Genomic DNA, 25,625 nt, shown 5'->3' with positions numbered 1-25,625 from the left:
TCAGAATATGGTATCTTAATTTGGCACACATCTAGTTCCACACATACAGAGACATATATTAGTGCTATTGGCCTGAGCCTGAATTTCCCAATGAATAATTTATACCCAATTAGGTCATCTGTAAGATGGTACTGGGATAATTCAATTTTCATGGCAAGTAGGAGCTCCTCTGAAAAACCAGTTATATCATTTCATGAGCCCATAAAGTGTTTCCTTGGAAAACCTGGAACCATAGAGTGAGTTTTCATTATAGAGTTATAAATGCCATTAATCAGCAGCTGCATACATACAAATTTTAGTGTAAATCTTTTATATTCATGTATACATAAATAATTTAAATGATTCTTAACAGATCTTCCTTTGTGATACTTCAAGTTCTCTAATCTATGCAATACAATTGGATATCAGATTTCCTTAAATTAGATAAACTCTAGATACTTAAGGTAAATTAAACTGTTGGACTAAAACAATTTAATCATCAACATACACCTATTTGTGTCTCCCTTCTATTTCAAGTGCACACCACACTTGCCCCATTTAAGCAGGCATTAGATTGTTTTTATGGTTTTATTTCATTACTACCTTAACACCAGTGCGTGAGCACTTATGAGAAGAAACAATCTTTACGTTAAAATTCTTATCCTCTCATACAGTACTTAGTATATATTAGATGCTCAATAAATAGCTGCTGACTGAATAACCATATAAACTAGTGGTCTTTGATATTCTTCGATGGACCAAACCAAATTAGTAAATATGAATATTAAGTATTCTGATACAGCTTCTTTAAGGGAATAGGAATACTTCTGCAGTAACATTTTCAAAAGACATCTGGAATTAATATTATATTTTACTACATCCATTAACAAAGAAGTATCTTATTCAAGTACTATTTAGAAAATTAATCCTAAATTGTAATACATGCTGTTATTTTGAAGCCTGCAATTTTAGGACTTTTGTCTCAAATTTCTATATTGATGATTTATTCAGCTCTCATGTTTGACTGCATATTTTAATTTGAATGCATACATAATTCTCCCTTTTTTCACCTTTGCAAACTGGAGAATTAATACAAAAATAACAGTGTTATTCCAAAAACCCATTTAGCTGATACTACATTTTCAAGTAAAATCACCTTTGATTATTCTCAAGTGGAACAACTTTGGTAAATGTATAATTGACTGCAGTTACTATTCACTCAGCATTTTACAGAGAAGTTAGGGGTATAGGTTGTGTAAGTGTCAATCCCAAAGGAGGTAACAAGTATACACATCAAGTTATATGATAATATTAGACGCTAGGTGGCTAAATACTTCTTGAATGGTAAATATTAAAAAGCCTAGAGCAGGCACACTATGCTTTTGTTCAAATTAGGCACAACCCTTTTTTTGGCAACTTCTTTACCCTCACAATGTATATAAACATCAAATGTCTTATGTGATCGCCTAACTACTTCTAACACGCAAACCACTATATGAAATTCTGTGGCTTTAACTTTAGAACAGATGCTAAATCTGTCTCTCTACCTTCATCCCCACTGTCAAGACCCAAGTCCACATCACCTATCTTTTGCATGAAATTATTCAAATGACTCTCTCCACTTTTGAACCCACAATCCTGCAACATAGTACTGACACTCTATCAAAAGTGATCTGTTATAAATGTGAGTAAGTTTCTAAATCACATACACTGTTTTAAAACAGTGTTACCTCAATTAAAAAAAAATAAAATGTAGGTCATTAGTTAGTGGCAAAATCTCTAGTCTGTAAAGTATTGTTACTTTACCATTAAACCCTCTAACTACAAGCATTACATTTTGAATAAAATCTAAATTCCTTCCCTGGTCTAACGGATATTTCCGTAAGATCTGACCCTTGTCTACATCTCCTGTCTCTCTTTTCACCTTCATTTTATTCTGGTCATACTGGTCTGCATGTTTCTTCTGAAGTACACTAAAAACAGCTGCACTTGAGGACTGCTCTTCCAGTCATTTCTTTTGCATCACATGTTCTTATTTTCTGCTTAATACTACTACTTTTTGAATTTATTTTGTTCATTTATTAGTTTACTTTTTATTGCCATTCTTGAGAGTAGGAAACATCGTTCCTGTTTATGACTTATCCCTTGTGCTTGGAGCAGAACTTGGCAATTGGAGTTTACTCAATAAGAAATTATTTGTTCAATGAGTGAGTATCACTCTTATGGTCAATATAAGTTCAAGTATCTTTCCAGCTGAATTATCAGTAAATTGTTACCACTATTCACCGGTGTAGATACATTATTTAATAAACTTTCTCCAAAATATCCTCAGGATTCCCCTACCAGAGCTTGGATCTGAAATTTCTTCAGTGTTATCAATCAATTTTAGTATTTCTCTCTTAGTTCTACAATATATGTGATTTTTGCTCACAGAAAGAGTCTATTTTTTTTATTAAAAAGGAGTTTCTTGCATGAAAAGTATATATAAAAGTTCTACCTGAGGGACAATATTCATTTATGTCCCTAGCCTTTCAGTAATTTTCCTTACTCCATAAAATGCAATTCTCTCCTTTACTCTGCCATCTCCTTGAGGCTCCTTTCACTAGCATAGAACCTTCAGATATAAAAGCAACATCGTCAGCATGTTCAGCTATGTGTGTACCCACTAGAGTGCCTAGTTAGAGTACCCTGCCAACGATGAGCAATCAAAAATTATGAGCTAGTGATGAAGATTCTAGTCCTTATGTGCCTATGTGCCAGTATTAATTCAGGCAGTGAGAAATTTATGCCTTCATTGGGTATTGGGCATTGGGAAATGTAAAGGCAATGTATTGCTGCATATAACAGCACTTTCTTAATTAAGATAGGAAGCCAGATTTAGCTTTACTCAATATGTATTACTGCCTTACAGATGAGAACACTGAGGCAATACAGTGTGATGGAAATGTAAACAGTTGAATTATATCTTAGTGTTACAGAAAAAGATACAATTTTGTTTTTTCAACTTGAAAAAAATTACTATATAATTGAAAAGAACCATATTTGCTTTTGGGAATTTTTCTTTCCAAGTACATCTCCTGATGAAATAATAACTTTATTTAAATAAATTCTTTAATTTCTTTAACAATAAATAATATTCCAATGGTTGTATATTTTATTTTCTTTGGGAGATGAGCTAAATTGAATCAGGTGACTTGTATAAAGTATGTGGAGGATAAAATTATCCCAGCTGAAATTTCAAGTTTTTGTAGAAACTATTCATAGAATTTAGGTTTTCAGACACCTTTTCCTTTTTTGACTGTAACTATGAAAAATGACATAATTATTTAATAAAGTATTTAAAGTTTAAAAAACAAAACAACCAATGCTAATCAAAGACTCAGACAAATTTTCAGTTTTGTCATTTTTATAGATGTGTTTGATGAGTAGATCACTTCAGTGATTTGTTAAGAGATTTTAAAGAAACTGACAAGGGTTACTCATTGATACTTTGAGCAAATGATATTTTCAGTTATCAAATTCTTTAAGATATATCTTGATATCAGAACAAACTCATGTTCAAATGCAGTAATATTGTCCAACTGATAAATTAGCTTTTCTTTGCTTGTTCATTGAAACATAGATCAAATTCACAAACTAAGCAATTAGACATGTCATCCTCTATTTCTAAGATACAATTTGATTCCATCTAATTCATGTATAATTTCTGAATCAAAATACATCAGGCTTTTTGTCAATGCACCTAACTTAAACAGGTCATTATCGTTTGGTCTAATTTAAAAATAAACTGAGCAGAACTCTCAGATTTTCACATCAGCCCTTTCCTTGCCTTCAGCAAGCAATTAAAGTCATTTACACATACATGGCTTAGTACTAGTTATGTGTGAATAGAACTCTTTCCATCATTGGATTCTAGGCTCCTGGAGTTCAGAAAGTATGGCATATCCCTGTTTGTATCCTCTTACAACTAGCTTTCCACACGGTCTGCTGAGTACTAGTAAGCTTTCAGTAAATATCTATGGAATTAAATGAGATGAGAGGACTGAGAAATTGTACTCAGAATTCAGGTAATGGAGACTGTCAGAGATTAACTAAGCAGTACAAGAGAAAATGCTGAGTATGCAAGCTTGCAGTGCTCGAGGGACCACAGATACTGAGGCTGCCAGGTTGAAAAGCAACAAAGTATAGAAATATACAATTTACAGAGCACTTAATATGTATCAGGCACACATGAAACACTATTCATGCACCATCTCATCAACTATTGCAGCCCCCTATAGGATAGGAAGGATTTATATCTCATTACAAAATATATGAAAAGCCTGAAGCAATCAGGCTATTGAAAGTTAAGGCCCATGGATTCTGCTTTCAAACTTGAGTTTGATTTCTGATTTTACCATTAAAACCTAGGTCCAACCAAAGTATGGACCTAGAGGTCAACTAGGAAATAGTTCTCCAAATTTAACACAGTATTTTTTGACATCATTATCAAATTTCTATTATTCCTTTTATATTTGAATGAGTTTCTGGTACTTAAGACCCTTCAAAATCTGGTCCTGGGTAGTCTTCATAAACTCTTGCCTATTACCAATCACCATATCACCCCCAAAACAACTTTTTGTTCCTCAAAGATACTCTGCATTCTTCAGAGCCTTTGTGGATGTCTCTCTTTAACCTAAAATACCCCATGTGAGGTTGAGTTCAAATTATGGATTTTCACAAGACTGAGATTTTTCTATTAAAAATACAACTGCTTGTTGATATATTTATATTAATTAAGGGGGCCTCCCTGATGGTGCAGAGGTTAAAGACACAGTGCTATCAGCTATTACCAGCCATTGCAACATGAGTTTGATCCCCAGCCAGGGAGCTACCCACGTGGCGCAGCAGACCTGTCTTGTCTCACCTGCTGCTCCCCTCAGCTGTGTATTTCAGTAGATCTGCATGTTCTGCTCCCCACTGTCTCTGGTGAATCTTCTTTCCCCCCACCCCTCTGGCCTAGATCCCAGTTCTTATATGCATAATCTTTTTTTAATATAAACTTTTATTTATTTATTTATTAATTAAAGATTTATTTATTTATACAAGTACTGGGGTAAAGGCCAGAGGCATGGGAGGCTGAGAGAATCCACCAGAGACAGGGCAGGGAGCAGAACAGGCAGATGGATGGAAATACACTGTTGATGGGAGCAGCGGGCAAGACAGGAGAGGTCTGTCAAGCCATGTGGGAATCTCCGTGGAAGCTGCGGACAGCTTCTCAGCACTGCTCTCAACCCGCTGCACCACCAAGGAGGCCCTAAAAAATATTATATTAAGCTCTGTATTAAAGCTAAATTGTCATCTCCAAATCCTGCCCCCTTCCAAACTAGCTAATGAAGTCCTTGAGGTTAGAAACAATTATGAGATTCATATTTGTAATTTTTTTTTTACTTTTTAAAATATACACCCCTATCTGAAATAAAAAAAATAGTTATTTAAAGAACTAACATAACTCCACAGAGGTTAAGACTGAGAAGGTGGCAAAGCCAGGAACAGAACTCAGATTTTTCTTGGCTCTAGACCCAATCTTCTGCTTTCAGGGACATAATAGAATCACTTAAGTGACTTTGGAATTAATGATGTCCTGGTCATACTCCAGTCAATTAAATCTAAGCAGGGAGGGAAGTTAGCCAATGTTTGCAAGGTTATTCTATTGTACAGTCAGAGTTAACAAGTATCATGAAATAGCATGTGCTTCCTCCCTAAACCCATTTCTACATTTATTAATGAAATTAAGAAAAGTAATACCCAGATAATTGCCTTGTTTAATTTTGCTCTCCCTCATGTCCCTTTCTATGAAAAGGGCAGAATTAATTTCCAGTCATAGCTCATTAAGGGTTTAATGATAATCAACAACAAATTCAAATTCATTTTTGTGCTGTTCTTTTCAGAGCAGATGCCCTCAATGACCTAAGGTGGGAGAGAATCTCTCCTCTATTTACAACTTTCTCCTTGTCTCATATATGCTGTACCAAAACCACCACTGCTTCCAGACTCTGGGTGTTCTGCTTGCCCAGTGAACTTTGAGCAACTGCACTTAAGCAAACTCCTTCAAGAAAACAGAGCACTCGACTTGCTTGGTTACTTGGAGAGAGAGAGCAAGCCTTGAGTGCAGGCTGACTAAAAGTCAGGTTCCTCTGAACCACGGTCATAATCCAAGTAGAAGAAAATTACATATACATAAATTTCACCTTTCAAAGTTTCCCTGATTTTGATTTCCCTGATTTTGATCTAGAAAGTGTTCAGAAACCGGCACTTTCAATGTTAAGTCTATGGTTTAATCACTTTTCATTATAAGTAGCTTTATGATTTAAGGACAGCATCAAGCAAAGGAAAGAAACAACAGCAAGGAAATCTCAATTCTGCTAAGTTTGGTTTTTATCCCTATGTAACCTTTGGTTTGGTTTCCTTCAGTCAAATAAAAATCTCAAGAATTGTAAGGGCCAAGGCAAAATGCTCACTAGTATCACCTCTAACAATACTGTTGAACCAAGCAGCTATTAATGTCATGTTCTGTAGAGCTGGAAAAAAGTGGAGCCAAAGGTAAGTTTCTATAGTTACTGAGAGAATGTAGGAAGTGGAAATTCTAACTGCAAGCAGATGGGAGTTAACAGCTAAACTGAATCTATAATCAAAGGTAGCACCAAGGGAATTTAAATAGTCACTGGCTGATTTTTATCTGGTATGGGTCCTTATAACTTCAGCAATGTTCTCAGGTTCTAGGGCACCTTAAAGATGCCTTTAACTGAAGAGTTTCATTGTTTCACTTTGGAATGCAATTACATCCTTTAAAAAGTGTTGTACAATGCTTCATTAGAAAAAAAGGGGGAGGCAAGAAAGTTGTCTAATTTGAGTTCCTTTTAGATACTGACTATAACAAAAATCCACTAAATATTATTTGGAAAGTTAAGGAAACCTGGTAATCGTAGTGGAAGAAGATATATGGGAGAGAGGCACCACTCAAAGATGTTTTCAAGTAAACTACCAGTATGAGTGATTGGAATTTAGTCCAGCTAGGGAAACCGTAAGAGCAGGAATGGAACACAAACCTCAGAAACATCCTACCTAAGGGGTGAGGAAGTCAGGGTATTTATACATCAATTCTCATTAGTCTTCATTCACTGAACACCGCTTCTGGGCACATTAATTCCACACAGTGTAAAATCCAGCATTAAGAGGTCAATGAATTCTGAAGTGGTAAGAGTTAAGGGATGAAACATGATAGCATCCTCTACAAGTATTGATTTGGTTGTTGTGTACCGATACTCTCGGAATTGCAGCATGTCCTCCCACATGACTGTCCTATGGATAGTCCAATTACCCTAACTCTTACAATAAGCCTTTACGTACCCTACCCAATGCCCCTCCCAAGTATCCAGGGGTTACAGGTTCTTCTTGGGCCAACTTTTGAGACATTCAAGTATTTCTAGTCAGATCCCCATTCATCACAACCACACTTCGGACAACAGTGAAGGAAGCTCAGCTACAATATGAAGCTTTGAATTCTTATATTACCATACAAAATATTCAGTAAATCCACATGCATTTTAAAAATATTGATTATTAACACAGAAATGATTTATTTGGAAGAAACTAAAGTTTCTGGAGTCAGTAAAGCCCACACAGTGACCTAAATTTTGAAATAGAGAAAAGTGGACCTACAATAGTTCTAATCTTCTCTTAGATCAAACCTTAAACATCTCCCATTTCCAAAGTGGGGAGGATACAAATGCTAAAATTAAAAGGCTTTGTGGTGACAAGAGGAGTGGGGAAAGATATAACACACTTCTGAGGCTACAATCGTCTTTCTAAAGAGACGTAATTAGAATTCTATTCTACTTCACTTTATTTCTAGCCTAAATCATGGCATGGAAATGTCTACACCAATTTAAAAGCATTACAATTTTGTTTGGAGAAAATGACCAAAAATTACAGTAAGATTGCTTTTAATATCCTGCATAAGTAACAATAGTATTATTTTAGGTAATTACCCTCGCCTGATACAACATTCCTAGCACCAACATGATTGTGCATTCTGAAAGCATGCTTGTATTTCCCAAGGTATATTACTTAAGCAATTAAATAAATAATTATTTTGTGATACTAATGATCTTCACTCATAGTTATCACATCTCACACCACTGAATGTCCATAAAGTCAGAAAACATACACAGTATTATTTATTCACAGATAATAGCCCTTGCTGATGTTATATTTACATGTTTCCAGATTTTGTAGAAATCCTGTCAAACAATATCCTGCATTATCTTCAGCAAAACGTAATAATGTCATGGTGACAGATATCTGACTGAAATATATATTTCCTCCCACAATAATGTTCTTAATATTTATCCATGATTATATATGTGGCTGCAAGTTGATTGATTACAACTGATGTTTAGCATGCTATATGAATATAGCATAATTTATCCATTTCTATAATCCTAGGCATTAATTTGTTTAAAACTATTTACTTTTAAAAATAATGCTATAATAAACCTCCTTGCATGTGCACTCAAGTGTGCTGGAAAAATGTTATTGGAAAAACATGGAATCTGGATTGTAGACTATATGCTCTTCAGTTTTACTAAATGTTATCAACTTTTTACCTCTAACATTATTAGATAAATTACTGTTATGAAAGAAACAATAATTTACATCATCAAACATATTTGGCAAAATCAACATTCTGGATTTTTGTAAAAAAGATGTGTGAAGTAGTATCTCACTCTTCCTTTAATTTGCATTGCCCTGCTTCCTAGGGAGAGTATTATAGTGGATTGCATAATTATTTCTAATTATTTAACTATGAGAAGACTGTACCCCTCCCACCTTATTCAGCCATTGACATTAAGCTAGTTTCTGTGTCATACTAATATAACAAAGGCAGAGATATATGCCATTTAAAATACAAGAATTAAGAGTTGTCATATCATTCTATCATTTCTCTTTTTCTTCTATCTCAGAATAGTAAATCCCAGAAAATAGATAGTCCTACAAACTATATTCAAGAATGAAGAAGCACTGTACTGTTAAGCCCCAGAGCTAACATAATATAAACAAAAGGTAAAACAGTGTTGTTTTAACCACCACTGAGATTGTGGGACACTTGTAATAACAACATAACCTAGTTAAAAAACATACAAATTGGCTCTTAAAAATATAGTGTTGCCATAACAATACCACCACAATACCTTAATATCTGTTATTATCTCCTAGGCAAGGGTAGAGAATAATTAATGAGTTAGATTGCAACACATATTAGACTGTACTAAAACATTTGGTAAATTGACAGTGGACCAAAACAGCTTGTACTTTTAGATCAAAAGATTGAGCAAAATAATGTTACTAGCATGTCTTAAATGTTACTGAATTTATTTGACTAAGTCACAAGAAGAGATGTGCTTACAAAAAATGGAAAAGCTGGGCCTCCCCTGGTGGTGCAGTGGTTGAACGCTGGGCTGCGAAGCTGCCTGCAGCCTCTGCAGCGCCGGTTCGATCCCCGGCCACTGGGCAAAGGTCCCACATGGGCAACAGACCTCTCCTGCCACCCGCTACTCCCCTCAGCAGTGTTTTCAGTCCATCTGCCTGTTCTGCTCCCCACTCTGGCCCTGGTGAATTTTCTCACTCTCCCGTGCTTCTGACTGTACCCAGTGCTTATAAAAAATAAATAAATTAAAACAAAAAAACTATTTGGCATTTTGTTTACCTACATAACTGACTTACGCTTGTTAAAATTGTGTGTCAGCAATTCATGTTTCCTACATATATTAGTACTATTCAGAGATTTAGAATGTGGTAAGAATCACAGTGTAATTAGATAGTCTTGCTTAAACCATCTAATCCTGAAAGAGTTTCAAGGATGAAGCAGGTTTTAGGATTCTCGACAGAAAAGTAAATAGATTTCCAACTGATCGTCTTGTTTATTTATTCATCATTTCAACATTATTTAAGAGACTTCACTGTACAAAGAACATGCAAAGCTCCACAGGAAGTAGAAAATAGTTATGATACTGTTTCTACTCTTAAATATTTTACATCTCTTGAACCTTTTATCCCATTTAGCTCACTACACTGTCAAATCATTATCTCAGAGGAAAGGTTCAAAAGAGCAGTCTACATAAAATATGTTCATGCCATCACCTACTGCGTCCTTAGTCAACTGCAACCTGGACTCAGTCCCAAACATTTCCCAACACCACATTCTTAAAAGCTGTGAGTAAACATGGTACCAACTACCTTTCTTAATTTTCCACATCAAAATTGTTTTTGGCAATGCTGAATGTGCTACCTTCCTAATCTTTTGCTTTTACTTGTATGATAGCATGTTCTTTTTAATTGAAGTGACACTGATTAACAACATTGTGTCTTAGAAGTACAGGATCTCGGGCTTCCCTGGTGGCACAAGGGGTTAAGACACAACCTATGAAGCTATTCACAGTCACTGAAGCACAAGTTTGATCCCCAGCCAGGGAGCTACCCACATGGTGCAGCAGACCTCTCCTGACTCGCCCACTGCTCCCCTCAGCAGTGTTTTTCAGTCAGTCTGCCTGTTCTGTTCCCTACTCTATGTCTGGTGAATCCTCTCACCTCCCACACCTCCGGCTTGTACCCCAGTTCTTATGTGCATAAATAAATATATCTTAAAAAAAAGTACAGGATCACCCCCTTTGGTGTTATTGTACCACACAACAAATAAAACACAGAGTCCACCACCATAGTCCACTGTGCTCCCTCCCTAATTTGTTCCCTTCTTCTCCTTCCCTTCCCCCTCTAGGAGGGAGGTTCAGTTCTACATTCATTTTTTTAGACTTTATTACTTTGGCTTTATCTGAGCCTTTTTTTTTCTCTATATTCCACATGTAAGTAACATCATTCCATATTTATCTTTCTTCTTTTGACTTAAGTTGTTCAGCATAATCCTCTCCAGCTCTACACATGTTGCAAATTGTAAGCTTTCATTTATTTTTTTAAAAATTGATTTATTTATGCACACAAGAACTGGGGTGTAAGCCAGAGGTGCAGGGGGTGAGAGGACCCACCAGAGAGAGTGGGGAGCAGAACAGGCAGATCTACTGAAATACACTGCTGAGGGAAGAAGCGGGCGAGTCAGTAGGTCTGCTGGCGCCAAGTGAGATTGTGCTGCAGTGGCTGGTGATAGCTTGATAGGGCAGTCTTTAACCCCTGTCACACCAGGGAGGCCCCTGTAAGCTTTTTTTTAAATAGATGAGTAGTTTTCCATTGTGTATATCAGATTCCAACAGAAAAGGTTCCTTGCTTTCTCATTAAAAGAACATCTAACGAGGGCCTCCCCGGTGGCGCAGCGGTTGAGCGCTGGGTTGCAAAGCTGCCAGCAGCCTCTGCAGCGCAGGTTCAATCCCCGGCTACTCCCCGGCCACAGGAGGAGGGTCCCACATGGTGCGCAGACCTCTCTTGCCGCCTGCTGCTCCCTTCAGCAGTGTACTTTGGTCCCTCTGCCTGCTCTGCTCCCAGCTCTGACTCTGGTGAATTCTCTCACCCTCCTGCACTTCTGACTGTACCCAGTGCTTGTATAAATAAATAAATGAATAAATCAATCTTTAAAAAAAAATCTAACAATTAACCAGAGGAATACTACACACAGAGAGTACCACAGCTTGGGGAAAACTGGAATACCCCTTGGACATCAGAGACCAACACAGATGACACAGAGGAAACACAGAAGACTCATGCTTCACTGAGCACAGAGTAGTTGGATAGAAACACCTGGAGGCTGTGGTCCCTGGTGGAGGGTACAGACAGGGGCCGCCACGAGCCCTAAGGAGGGGAGTTAAATGATGTGAAGGGAGGTACACAGCCTTGACTGAAGGAAAATACATATAGAGCAATGCCCCCATAACTCCCAGACCTTATCCCTACCTAGGGACTGGTACTGACCTTCTGAAGTTCATGGACAGAGTACAGACCACAGAGTTTCAGATCTGGAAACCTAGAGAGGAGAGAAGTTGGCTGTGCCACAAACATGAGCCAGCCATCCCCTGGCTCTGACCCTCCCCTGCTGACTCAGCAGGTGCAATAAACAGATCTCTGTACCTACCAGAACAAGGAAAGGCCAAAAAATTTTAAATTAAATGAAATAAAACCACAGTGCCAACTGCAGAAAAAGTAAAATTAGTTCAGCTCTCTAAATAACTGCTATGGACATAAACAAAAACAAAATTTTCTAGAAGCCAACAACAAAACCATGGAAGATTTTATCTACCTGCTAGATAAATAGAGTTCAAAATTTCTATAAGAAAAAATAATCAGAAGAAAATGCAGAAACACAAATCAAAGTGATATAAAATAATTATGTATCATGTATCTGAAAGCTAATATCCAAGTTCTAGAAAGAACTCATACAACTCAAATAAATAACCCAATCATGGGCAAAAATGGGCAGAAATCCTAATTAGTCACTACTCTGAAGAACACATGCAGATGATCAACAGACACATGACAAAGTGTTCATTAACACTTATTATCAGGGAAATGTAAATCAAAACCATGACATATGAACTCACATTTGTGAGAATGGCCCACATCAAAAAGAGTAAAAACAAGCCATCATGAAAGTATGTAGAGAAAGGAATGCTGGTACTCTGTTGGTGGGAAAGCAGGCTGCTCCAGCACCTATGGTAAACAGTACGGAGATTTCTCAAAATATTAAACACACACACACACACACACACACACATACCCCATATTACCCAGGAATTCCACTCCTAGATATTGACTCAAAGAATTCAAGCACAGTAATTTAAAGAGCTATGTGCTTTCTGTTTTTTTTTTTTTTTTTTTTTTTCCCCTGGGACCCTCACCAGCGGCCGGGAAATGGATTGGTGCTGCAGAGGCTGTGGGCAGCCTCGCAGCCCAGTGCTCAACCACTGTGCCACCAGGGGAAGCCCAAAGGGCTAAGTGATTTCTATGTTCATTGTCGCATTATTTATAATAGCCAAATTATAGAAAAATACAAGTTCCAACCAGGATGTGGAAACTTGCAAAATCACTCAGCTATTAAAAAAAAAGCTGAAATCCTGCCATTTGTTACAACATAAATAGAAATAGAGGAAATTCTATTTAGCAAAATAAGTCAGGATAAAGACAAATACTGGATAATTTCACTAATACAGTAAATATAAAGAAACAAAACTAAATAATAGATAAAATTAAACCAATATAAACCCTAGAAATCTGAATGTAGAATTGAGGTAAAGAGAGAAAATAAAACAATACATATAGGGCTGCATTTTATGAATTACTAGTTTCTTTTTTTTTTTTAAGATTTTATTTTATTTATACAAGCACTGGGTACAGTCAGAAGCACGGGAGGGTGAGAGAATTCACCAGAGGCAGAGCGGAGAACAGAGCAGGCAGACGGACGAAGTACACTGCTGAGGGGAGCAGCGGACAGCAGGAGAGGTCTGTGCGCCAGGTGGGACACTGCCTGGTGGCCCGGGATTGAACCAGCACTGCAGAGGCTTCAGGCAGCTTCGTAACCCAGCGCTCAACTGCTGTGCCACCGGGGAGGCCCCTGAATTACTAGTTTCTTTTTCTTTTTCTTTTTTTTTTTTTAAAGATTTATTTATTTATTTATACTATCACTGGGTACAGTCAGAAGCGCGGGAGGGTGAGAGAATTCACCAGAGCCAGAGCGGGGAGCAGAGCAGGCAGAAGGACCGAAGTACACTGCTGAGGGGAGCAGCGGGCGGCAGGAGAGGTCTGCGCGCCATGTGGGACCCTCCTCTGGTGGCCAGGGAGCAGCCGGGGATTGAACCGGCGCGCTGCAGAGGCTGCTGGCAGCTTCGCAACCCAGTGCTCAACCGCTGTGCCACCGGGGAAGCCCCTATTTTCTTAATGTGTATGTATGCACTTACATTAATTCGTCAGAGAATGTGTCTGTCAAAGAGAGACAACAACAAGCATGTAAGTAAGTATTCAAAGGAATCACTATATACAAGATAATAGTGATATTGAAACTAGATGGGGAGAGGCAGAGTCTAGGGGAAGAGAAGGCTGATTATTGAAACAATGAAGGTAATTTTACTAGCCAATGCACCATTTGAATGCATATTTCAGATTGAACCTGAAATCAGAGGTGATAATCTGCTATTAAATCCACATCTTATTAGTTAAGCTACCACATGACTCTAACACATTTAGCCTCAGCAAATAAAAAACTGGAATAAAAAACCAGAATGTGACTTGAATACTTGAAGATATGCATGTGCCACCTCACTTTGACCACCAAACACCAGCAAACAACTTTATCTGGAGTTCAAATAAAGAAATAACCTTTTACAGTCTTAGAGGAAATCCTTACAGTTGGTTGGACACATACAGAGAGTATAAAACAATGTCCTATTTGGCATTGGATCAACAATAAATGTTGGCACATGTGATAAGCTCACACCAAGGTAAGATCCCATTCTATGCATACTAGAAAAAAAGACTGCTTTTGAATAAGACCATGGATATTAGCCCCTATAAGATACATGATACATAACTGTTTTACAGCACTTTGAAGAGAATGAAAGGTTAATGTCAAAATTTACAAACACAGTATTTTGAATCACAGTAAAAAGAATATAATTATTTTATAATGATTTTATACCAACTGATGTTTATAACTCCACCAATAACACTATAAACAGAATTATTTTTAATGATATATGTGATTATGTGAAAAAGAATTAACAGATTCACTTACATCAAAGATGAAATCTTAGGTGGGTTCTTATGACTAATTCCAAAATGTAATTCTATTATAACCTGTTACTTAAATATTACTATTTCTGATATTAAAAGAGAAAAAGTCTATGAAAGTTATGAGATATTTATTTACTTTTTTAAAAGATTTTATTTATTTATACAAGCACTGGGGTTCAGGCCAGAGGCGCAGGAGGGTGAGAGAATTCACCAGAGACAGAGCAGGGAGCAGAACAGGCAGAAGGACTTAAGTACACTGCTGAGGGGAGCAGCGGGAGAGACAGGAGAGGTCTGCCCCACCATGTGGGAATCTCCCTGCTGGCCAGGAATCGGGGGAACAGGTGCTGCAAAGGCTGCGGACAGCTTCATGGTGCTGCGCTCAAACCGCTGCGCCACCAGGGAGGCCCGAGATATTTATTTTAAAGGAGCTCCCGAACCAGCACTGCAGAGGCTGCGGGCAGCTTCGCAACCCAGCACTCAACCGCTGTGCCACCGGGGAGGCCCTAGAAATTATTTTTAAATAAAATTTATAAAATCTGAATATCCATACCTCAACAAAAAGTTTTAAAAGAAATTAAAATATGAATATATAGGGAGAATACACACATAAAAACTTAGCGTCTATATGAAAAAGAAAAGAAGAGGCCTCAGTATTCATTCATATGAAATGCACCTCTGGTAGACTGTATAATTATTCTCTGAAATACCTTGCCCTATCTTCTGAAAGGATTATATGTCTATACATTTGTGAATTGGGGTCACTTGTGTTACTTTGTAAAATAAAACATAAACAGTATTTTCTCTATTATTTCTAGGTGGAAGTTTTTATGTGCCCTTTTATACTTTACTAGGCTTCCTTTCTTCTGGTTCATTATGACAGAAAATTCATAAAAAAAGACATTATCTCAAAGTAGGACCTGGCTTGAAGGTGACATGCAATAGAAGAATAGCTGATCTGATTGTATAGAATGGCAAGAAAAAAAGTTTTGTTATAATCTGTGCTGATTTAGAGGTTATTTGTTACTGTTGTTACATAGCTTGTTCAAAGGTATATGGAACCAAAGGAATTATGCAGTCTACAGAATAAACAACGGTGGCAGCCCTGGCAATGCCTTCCAATGCAGTATTCTTTCAAAGGTTCTTTAAAAATAATGATCTTACCAGGAAAAAGAATACCTATAAGAAAGAAAATATCAAAATCGACAAACAACTATGAACCAGAGACATCTTATGGTGGGTTGGGGGCAGGGAAATGAGGGCTTGGGGTCAAAATAAGGGGGTTGTAATTGTATGGGGAATATAAAAATAAAATTTAAATAAAATGATTTTAAAATATCTGCCAGATCTGAATTAATACAGATTTTTTAATTATGAGAGAATATATTTAATTTCCACTGCAATGTGGCTTTCTAATACAACATGATAAACAATCTAATTAGAATGTATATGATCAGAGGAAGAGTTTTTCTCCCACTTACAGAAACCAGTAACTACACATTTGCTACTTTATTCAGAAAAAAAGTATTTTTTTGTTTTTTTTTACCCTAAAAATGACAAAGGTATAGATGCTTTCCTAATTATTATCAGGCACTTTTTTTTAAGCGTAAAGGTAATTTTTAAAGTAGAATTAATTGTTTAGCATATGTAAGTGTTTAGGACTAAGAGCCACATTTTGTGTCCTTCATAGCAGGACTTATATATTTGCACATAATAACAGCAGATGGTATCACCAAATGCTTGTTTCATTAAATTTAAAACTTCCTTTGGGAGAGTAATTGCTTTCTACAATAAAACAATCACCCAGGTTCAATATTAAAGAAACATAGAGGACCCTTAGGAGACAAGTCTAATCTAAATGGAAGAGATAATTCCTAATATTTTCACAGGTATGCAGAAATCTAGTCAAGTACTTGTCTTTTAAAGTGTCTGTATTTGTCAGACTTCCTTGCAAACCTACTTTGTATAAGGAAAGGCACATGGTAATTTGCATTGAATACTTAAAAATACACTTTCAAATAAATCATTAATCACTAAAAGATAATACCATTTCAAGTTCTAACATGAAGCCCTTTACTTAATGCTTTCCAGAAAATTTGTTCCACACAACTGTGCCATCGATGCTTCAGTCTCTCCTGTAGAAAACTAAACAGGCAGGATCACAATGATCACCTCTAATGATCATTCAATCACTTCTAGTCTTTCTCACTTTAGCCTACATACTCTGACTCTCCTCTTCTCATTACCAGGCTCAGATATTTTCCATTTTTCCTGAGAACCAGACATTGTAGATTTATTTACTCTGATTTATATTGCCCATGATAATGAGTCGCAACCTGCAACTCATCCAATACCTAGATTAATTAATGACATTTAATAATACTTTTTATATAATTTATAAATTAAAAACTATATATATGTGTGTATACATTATATATACACATACACATACATTATATCCTGCCAAAGTACATTATAGGAGATAGTTTATAAAATACATATATAATCTGAAGTTGGAAATACAATATGCTATAAAATCCCTAAAGTAAAAATTAAGTAAAGTCTTATGAGATTTCAGAAAAAGGGAAGGTTATGATTTTGTTGGAGAGTCAGCAGATGTTACATGACTTTTACTATATGGATAGTTTGTCTAAAGAAACTATACAGTTTCCTTGTAAGCAGTTGTAATGATACAACTGCAAAAATAAAGTCATGATTTAATTAATAATAAAATACTCAGTTTTGTTTTAGTTCTGTATTTGAAGGAGAGCAGTAACAACAGTGGCCTGAGGACATGGTCTTACTTGTTAAGTTGTGAATTGCAACTTAGCTAGTAGCAGTGAGAAATAAACATTACATAGTGGTTGGACCAGTTTGCACTCCCACCAGCAGTGCAGGAGACTTCCTTTTTCTCCACATCCTTGCCAACATTTGTTGTTGCTAGTTTTTTTAATATGTGCCATTCTCATTGGTGTAAGATGGTAGCTCATTGTAGTTTTGATCTGCATTTCCCTGATTGTAAGTGATGTTGAACATTTTTTCATATGCCTGTTGGCCATTTGTATTTCCTCTTTGGAGAAGTTTCTTTTTAGCTCTTGTGCCCATTTTTTGACTGGATTATTTTCTTTGTTGTTGTTGAGTCTCATCAGCTCTTTGCCGATTTTTGTGATCAGTCCTTTATCATTAGTGTTGTGTGCAAAAATTTTCTCCCGGTCAGTGGGGTTTCTCTTTGTTTTGGTTATTGTCTCTTTTGCTGTGCAGAAGCTCTTTAATTTGATGTAGTCCCAGCTGTGTGCAGATTCCTCAACCTACTAAAGATAGAGCTTCCATATAATCCAGCAATTCCACTCCTAGGTATTTACCCAAAGGACACAGAAACATTAATTCCAAAGAGCACCTGCATCCTTATGTTTATAGCAGCACTATTTACAATAGCTAAGCTTTGGAAACAACCCATATGCCCAAAAACAGATGACTGGATCAAGATGTGGTACATATACATAATGGAATATTACTCAGCATTCAAAAAAGATAAACACATACAATTTGCAGCAACATGGATGGAACTGGAAGGGATCATGCTCAGCAAAATAAGCCAGAAAGAAAAAGAAAAATACCGGAATAGCAGGAATCTAGAAAACCTAAATAAGGGACCAGGAAAAAGAATAACTATAAGAAAGAAAAAATCAAAATCAATAAACAACTATGAACCAGAGACACACTGTGGGGGGGGGGATGGGGAAAGGAGGAATTGGGGTCAAAATAAGAGGGTTGCAATTGTATGGGGAATATAAAAATAACATTACAAAAAAAGGTCACAGTTTAACTCACTACTCAAAACTTAAAAAAAAAAAAGAAAAAGAAATAAACATTACAGCTAAATGTTCTGCTCTGCAAGATATATTTGGCTTCAGTGTGGATTGGATACAGAAAGATAAAAGAAAGAATATTCATTAAATATACGTCCCAAACAGGATGATAGGAGAAATACAAACATGTGAACGGCATCATGAAAGCAAATCCATAGGATCTAAAAACTAACTGGTTGTGAGAATACAGAATACAAGGGTAGGTTTACTACTTAATGATGAAGAAAACACTGTCTCCCAAAATAGCATGACTGCCAGGAACAAAATATGCTATATGAATACAAAAACATAGCTTCAAAAAACACATAATATTCAGTATTTCTCATTCACAATCTTAAGTAATATTTAAAATCATGCCTGTGCTTGTTTTATAAATTTAAAGGAAACAATAATACTAAAAAAATAATCAAGGTAGAAAACAAACAACATAAGCAAAGCAGCTTACGCTTAGAGAATTCTTAACAGTCTGCATAAAACATACAAGAAATAAAATAATCCTAAATAATGGGCAATGATGATAATATTACTTTGGCTTTTTAGTGCAATTTCTACTGATATGTGTGTATATATAATGGCCTTAGTCACTTTATGACAGAATTCTGCTGATATAGGCAGAACATTAATTTATTAAAGTAACACTGGTATAACTTACAGAATCTTCAAGAGGATTAGAGAACTAGATATAGAAACTATATCCAAAACTGTAGTGCAGAAGCCTCCAAACCTTCCAGCTCGATCTGGACATTAGATGTCACCATGTCAACTACCAGCACCAACATGGGTCACTATATACTTCCAGTATCACTGCTTCTGCCTTCTCTGGAAATCAAATGCTGCTGCCATAGCTGCCACTACTTTACAGAAGGAAGAATATAGGTAGCTGCAACTTGTATAATCTATTTCACATAATAAAATGTGGTCTAATAAACCAAATAAATTTTTGTACACTTTATCTCAATTGCCTGAACTAACTCAAACAGCTGAGGCATCTTTCATTCCATGTGATGTTAGGACTATGTCTCTGGAACTACCAATCTAGAGGACACCCAATGGAGATTGTTCTTGAATGTAAAGTCAAGCTTTTAAGAAAAGAAATGGTGTGTGCTGCTCTTCAAAAAATTTGATTAATCAAGGGCATAATAGTAAAGTATTACTATAAGTGTTATAGGTTTATTTTACAAGAAATAAAGTTTAGAGGGTATGAAGTGATATATGTGGAAGAAGAAAATAAAAATAAAACTTCACTTACTATTGTTTAGGGAAAAGGAATAAAATTATTGTCCCCAAAAGTGATAATTAATATGTATCTGTGTTCAGAAAGTATCCATCAAAGCCTGCATACTTTTTTTTTCTGACATATTGGCACATTTCATTTGAACTTCAGCTTGAACAATGATGAAATATACAAAATATGATTGACAGAAAAATATTCCCTATTCAAAATTTAAATTGTCCTCCTAAAAACAAAAAGCTTCCATAAGAGAATATAACCATACCTGTAATATTTTCATAATGAATATTCCAATTTCATTTCAGACTCATTATATATTAAAAAACTGAGGTAAATAAGTTAACATCATATTTGTAATTTTTCATTCTTTATTTAAATTAATTTTATAAGTTCTACTAGAAAACAAAGCAATGGTATAATTTTATGAGGCACCATGTTAAAATTCACTAGCTTGAGTCTTCAAACACTTTTGGACCATTAGTGTTCATCAGAATTGAACATAATGGAAATTTTGAGGTAACCAGAAGTAGAAATTATGTATGTTGCCTGGTTTCCAGATCCAGAGTCATTCTCATAGTTAGAAGAGCTCATATAATCCAAAAAAGTTCTACACGGTACAATTAATCAAAGTTTAGGCATAAACTTTGTAAATAAATATAACAAGCATTTTATTGGATATAAATTCTTCCCAGCAATTTTAAGGAAAAACATTACCTTCGGTAACTATATTTTTTCCCCTTTGAACTCTATTACTGAGATTCGTATTCAACAAACATTCATCAAATACCAATTATGCTTAAATGTTGGGTCCTATCTAGGTTTCTTATTTAAAACATGTATTTTACAATCTTTTTGAAAATGATTCATGATGTGTTCAGAAAACTTTTCAAAGGCACCACTTTGCTTTCATACTAATAATAAGCATTTTGAAAAATCAAGGTTGAGTGATGACAAAGAGTAAAATGGAAGGAATGGATTATTTTTTTGTGTGGTTAAACTATTCATGCAATCATAATTTGATTGTCCAGAACTATATTTCTGATCAGTTATTAAATGCCTGTCAAGAACTTAGAAGAAAATCTCTGATATATGAAAGCTACATGTTGATTTTTATCATATTGTAAAGTATATGCATTGATTCTTTATGGAGAAAAATATACATCATAAATGTTTAAAAGAGCTATCAACTGACAGTTATGGCTGTATAATATATTAATTAATCTCCAACCTCTCTTTGTATCTTAGAGTTTATTAGTTTAAGCTTTTACTGGTTATTTAACAGAGGTGAAACTTTAATAATTATGCCTATTTAAATCTCACAATGATCACTATGTGATAAAGATTCTTTTTACTTGTATTGTCTGTAAACATCTCATCATGAAATACCAGACAGGTGAAGTATAATAGAAAAAAAAATTCATAGGAGTCATTGAAGAAAATGATGCCAAACGTAGTTTTGGATCAATTCCTGTATGTCCTCACTTTCTCACCTGAAGTGAAAAGGGTATTGAATAGAATCAGTTTCCTTTCTAACTGCACTCCATTGTAGAGGGACAGAAATGGAAAATGAAGCTATTTCACAAGTAGAAAAGAATCATTGAAATCATTCTCATTGTTAGTTTTAGTTGTACAGTCAAACTCAAGTCAAGGATAATAAGTATGAAAATGAATCTTGAAGCATGGGTTAAGGCAATATACATAAGTCAAATTTTACATTTTGCTTAATATACATAGTCTTTTCTTAGTCAAAACCAGAGACAATAACAATATCTTAATTATGCTCATCTACACATTTTAGTATTAGCTGTGCAATATTTACTTTCTGATCAAAAATTCAAAATTACTCATACAATATATGTACATATATATTATTCTTTGAGAATATCCAATGTTAGAATGATCTAATATTAATACATGATTTTGAGAAATGTTTTTACTGTAATCAAACTTTTGTCAATTTTTATTATAAAATACTACAATATTGGATTTTATCTCCACATGCTAATACAAATTATATTTTTACTTTGCTCCCTGATTTTAAAATCTTTGGGAGAGACAACTCAATACAATTTCTTAATATAGCTCCTCTTCACTTCTCTTGTGTAGGATACTTTGTGAACCTCAGCCTACGTAAAAGTGCATGATAACCAAATAAACCCTGATTCTTGATATCTTGTTTCCCAGTCATATGGACAGGGCATTAATATTCAAGATTATTTATATTCCCAGGCATGTTATTTAATATTTTATTTATTTATTTTGCATAGAAGAACTGGACAGTAGGCCAGAGGTGCTGGGGCAGGGGAGGGTAAGAAGATTCACAAGAGGCAGAGTGGGGAGCAGAGCAGGCAGATCGACTAAAATATACTACTAAAGGGAGCAGCAAGTGAGACAAGAGAGGTCTGTTGTGTCATATCCTGGCGGAGTGTGGAACTCAGGACTCAGCGGTGATAGCACTGAGACTTAACCACTAGGCCCCCTGGGAAGCCCCTATTTCTTAACCTTAATTTATTTTCTTGCATTATATATGGAAATATTAATAGAATTACCTATTGTAGTTATTGTAGGAATGTAAAGCACTTAACAAAATGCTTATCACATAGGAAAGCTATCAACAAATTCTATTTATTGTTAATAAAAATACAAAATATGATTATGTAATTATTACTTATGAAAATCTAATGCTGATTAATAATATAAATTATGCAATATTGTTAATATCAATTATAGTAATTATAATAGTGACGCCACAGTTATGTTTATTATACTGATTAAAATAAAATCAATTAATTATTTCATTTTTAACATGAAACCATCATGCAATGATTTGTCTGGATTTACGTCTTAGGTTATTTATCTTGACAGGAGTGCTGAAGCTTGTTAATAAGGCAAAAAAATCTAATCATAATCTTTATCTAGTTTTTCAGAATGAAGCCAGTAAAGCCCAAATAGTGCTAAATTCAGACCAGCACTACCACCTTAATGTTTTGGGGGTGCTAGTACTAAAATAGCTAGGTTTGAAGCAAAAAAGTCAATCTATCTATTTGGCTGGCAGATGATGGCAGTTAAAGGAAATTTTTGTCTTGGCTAATAAGGCTTGGGTGTTTCTTATATCCATATTTAGTTTCTTATTTATTCCAATTTTATTAAGCACCTACTAATGTATGAACCACTATAACGGATAAAAGATGTAAAGGATATTCAGTATTTCTTCAAGTAGACATCATCTGACATAAAATACGGATTTCATGATTACAATATGATTGTCATTCAAAAGATCACTTTTATGTAGAGTTAAAAGGGAACATTTCATACAGAAATTATAATTTAAAAAGGCCTACAGAAGAGACTTATTTTAATAGGTGGAGATCCAGAAGCATAGCATTTTAGGAATAGAAATGAACACAGGCAAAGGAATAGAAAATCCTATAATCTACTTTGGGATTCAATCCAGGTTCCTGAAGGATAGGTTTTCTGAAGAGAATAATGTAAAATAAGACAAGAAAGGGACATGTAGTCAATTTTGGAAAGTGACTGCACTTAACCTCAAGCATTAACAGACCACTGTGTGACTAGATTGTGCATCTTTTATCTTATGTGCCTAAAAAATAGGTAGTGAATGTTGCAAAATTATTGATATGTTAACAAATTAATGAGTTAAAGCTTTTAATTTAATCAATACAAGATGCGTAGCCATGCGATTTTGGTTCAGATGTGAACACTGAAAGAATAATCAGACAGTGGCATATTATGATGAATTAACATAGTTAGAAATTAGAGGGGAGATTGGAAAAAATAAAGACTTTTATGACTGAGGGAGAGGAAGGGAGAGCCAAGAACTATGAAAAGGTTAAAATTTATCCCATTTGCAAACCTATACATTAGTCTACCAGTGTTTCATAGATGCTGGTAGAATATAAAAGACAACTGGACTTTACTACTTAAAGCTACAAAAATAAACAGACATCAGCATTTGTGTTGGTTCTGCAAATCTGATTTCCATAGATAGGTGACTTACGCATATTCAGTGGGCTGCATTAAAGGAGAGGAAAGGAAATCTATCTAAAGCAAGAAGGCTGTCAAAATTTTTCTTCAGAGTAAGACATTAATTATTTTAATGGATGATAAATAAATATGTTCTCTGATCCAAAGAGAGATACTATCTCTTTCAGTCATAGTTGTTAACTACAAACATTCTCAAAAAGATCTGAAACAAGAGCAACTGATAAGATGAGATCCACTGTTATCCAACTAATAGCAAAGAGATCCATAGAGAATTGTCTCCCAATATAAATGTCTGAATTAGGTGGTAGTGGTGAAAATTCCACTCAAATAAATAGACAGAATTTTAATTAAAGGATTAAACTGTTTCTTATATTACTTTCCAAAACTAATAGAAAACAAAGTTACTTTATTGCTTCTAAACCAATGTTCATCACAACCTCAGAAGGAAACATTGACTTCTTGCAAAAATAAGTTACCAAAGAATTGAACACTTCTGTACATTTCTTGAAAATGGGAGTTAAATTCACCGAAGTGAATAAACATATTCAAAATCTCTCTAAGGTGCATTTCTGTCTGAAATAACTCCATGTATGCACACATGTATGCACACGCACACATACTAACTTCATAAATAGGAATTAAGACCATTTATGTAATAAAAGGGATAAATTATTATCATACTCAGTGTGCTCTGTTCAGAGCTGAGAATATGCCAGTGACTTTTTTTCCTGTTTATTTTTTAGATAATATTAGATATAAATGACCTTTTCAAAAAATGAGGTAGAAGCAACTTGGACACATACTTATTAAGTCTTGTGGTAATAAATTTAATTTTAACCTACAATGGCTCCTCAGTAATTTATAAGCCCTTGCAATATGAAGCATTGTCATGAGTATATTGCCTTGGTTACATTGGGTAAAATAGATAATTACAATGTGATTAGAATGGAGGTCTGAACTCCACCAACAATGTGATTTAGGGTAGACTTTGTGTCACTTGGGTCAGAGGGGATGAAGACTGAGAAGAGATACATGGGAAATCAATTATGCCTACTTGATGGAGCTCTAATTAAAACTCTGACCATCGTATGGGGAATATAAAAATAAAATTTATTATTTAAAAAAAAAGAAAAGAAAATTTTAGCATGTATGTTATTTAGCTTGCCATAAGATAAAGTTAATATTGTGAAAAAAACAAACAAGAATGTAAAATAAGGGTATGTCATTAAAAAAATAAATAAAACTCTGACCATCAAAACCTGCATGAGGATCACTGGATAGCAATATTTTGTGCATTCTGATATATTTTGATACTGGGAAGTAACATTTCTCAGGGAGAAGACAAGTGGAAGGTCCATGTTTGGAACTTTCCCAGACTATAATATGCCCATCATATATTATCTGACTTTAAGCTGTATCTTTTAACTGTAATAAACTGTGATTGTGAGTAAAGCGGCTCTCAGTGAGTTCTATTAATCCCTCCAGTGATTTATGAATCTGAGGGTGTTTCAGGGAATCTCCAAATTTGAAATGATAGTATTAGAAGTGGGGGTGGTTTTGTATGGACTTTGCTCTTTCTAACTTTGCAAGGTCCCAACTCTAAAAAGTATAATATTCAGGAGACAATTTTATCTTCTGGTAAAACAAATATATTTTTTTCAATTTCAATTCTGATTTCCATATTTTATTATGCAAAGTCCATTTCATTTTATAATATACATTTAAATATATATAGATGTGGGTATATGCAATTTCATAAAATTCTAGAATGATTTCCA

The 25,625-nt window shown here is 35.1% G+C and overlaps 1 protein-coding gene across 4 annotated transcripts in view; it reads right to left on the bottom strand.

The window, feature by feature from the left end:
- The window catches only part of EPHA6 (EPH receptor A6), a gene marked incomplete at both ends in the record, with an annotated part of 657,283 nt that overhangs the window by 400,672 nt on the left and 230,986 nt on the right, over positions 1–25,625 (bottom strand). The gene's annotated exons all lie outside the window — the stretch shown is intronic.

Source organism: Talpa europaea (assembly GCF_964194135.1).
Source record: "Talpa europaea genome assembly, chromosome: 4".
Classification (NCBI taxonomy): Eukaryota; Metazoa; Chordata; class Mammalia; order Eulipotyphla; family Talpidae; genus Talpa; species Talpa europaea.
Note: the sequence above shows the minus strand (reverse complement) of the source record. Positions and strands in the feature narration are given on the sequence as shown.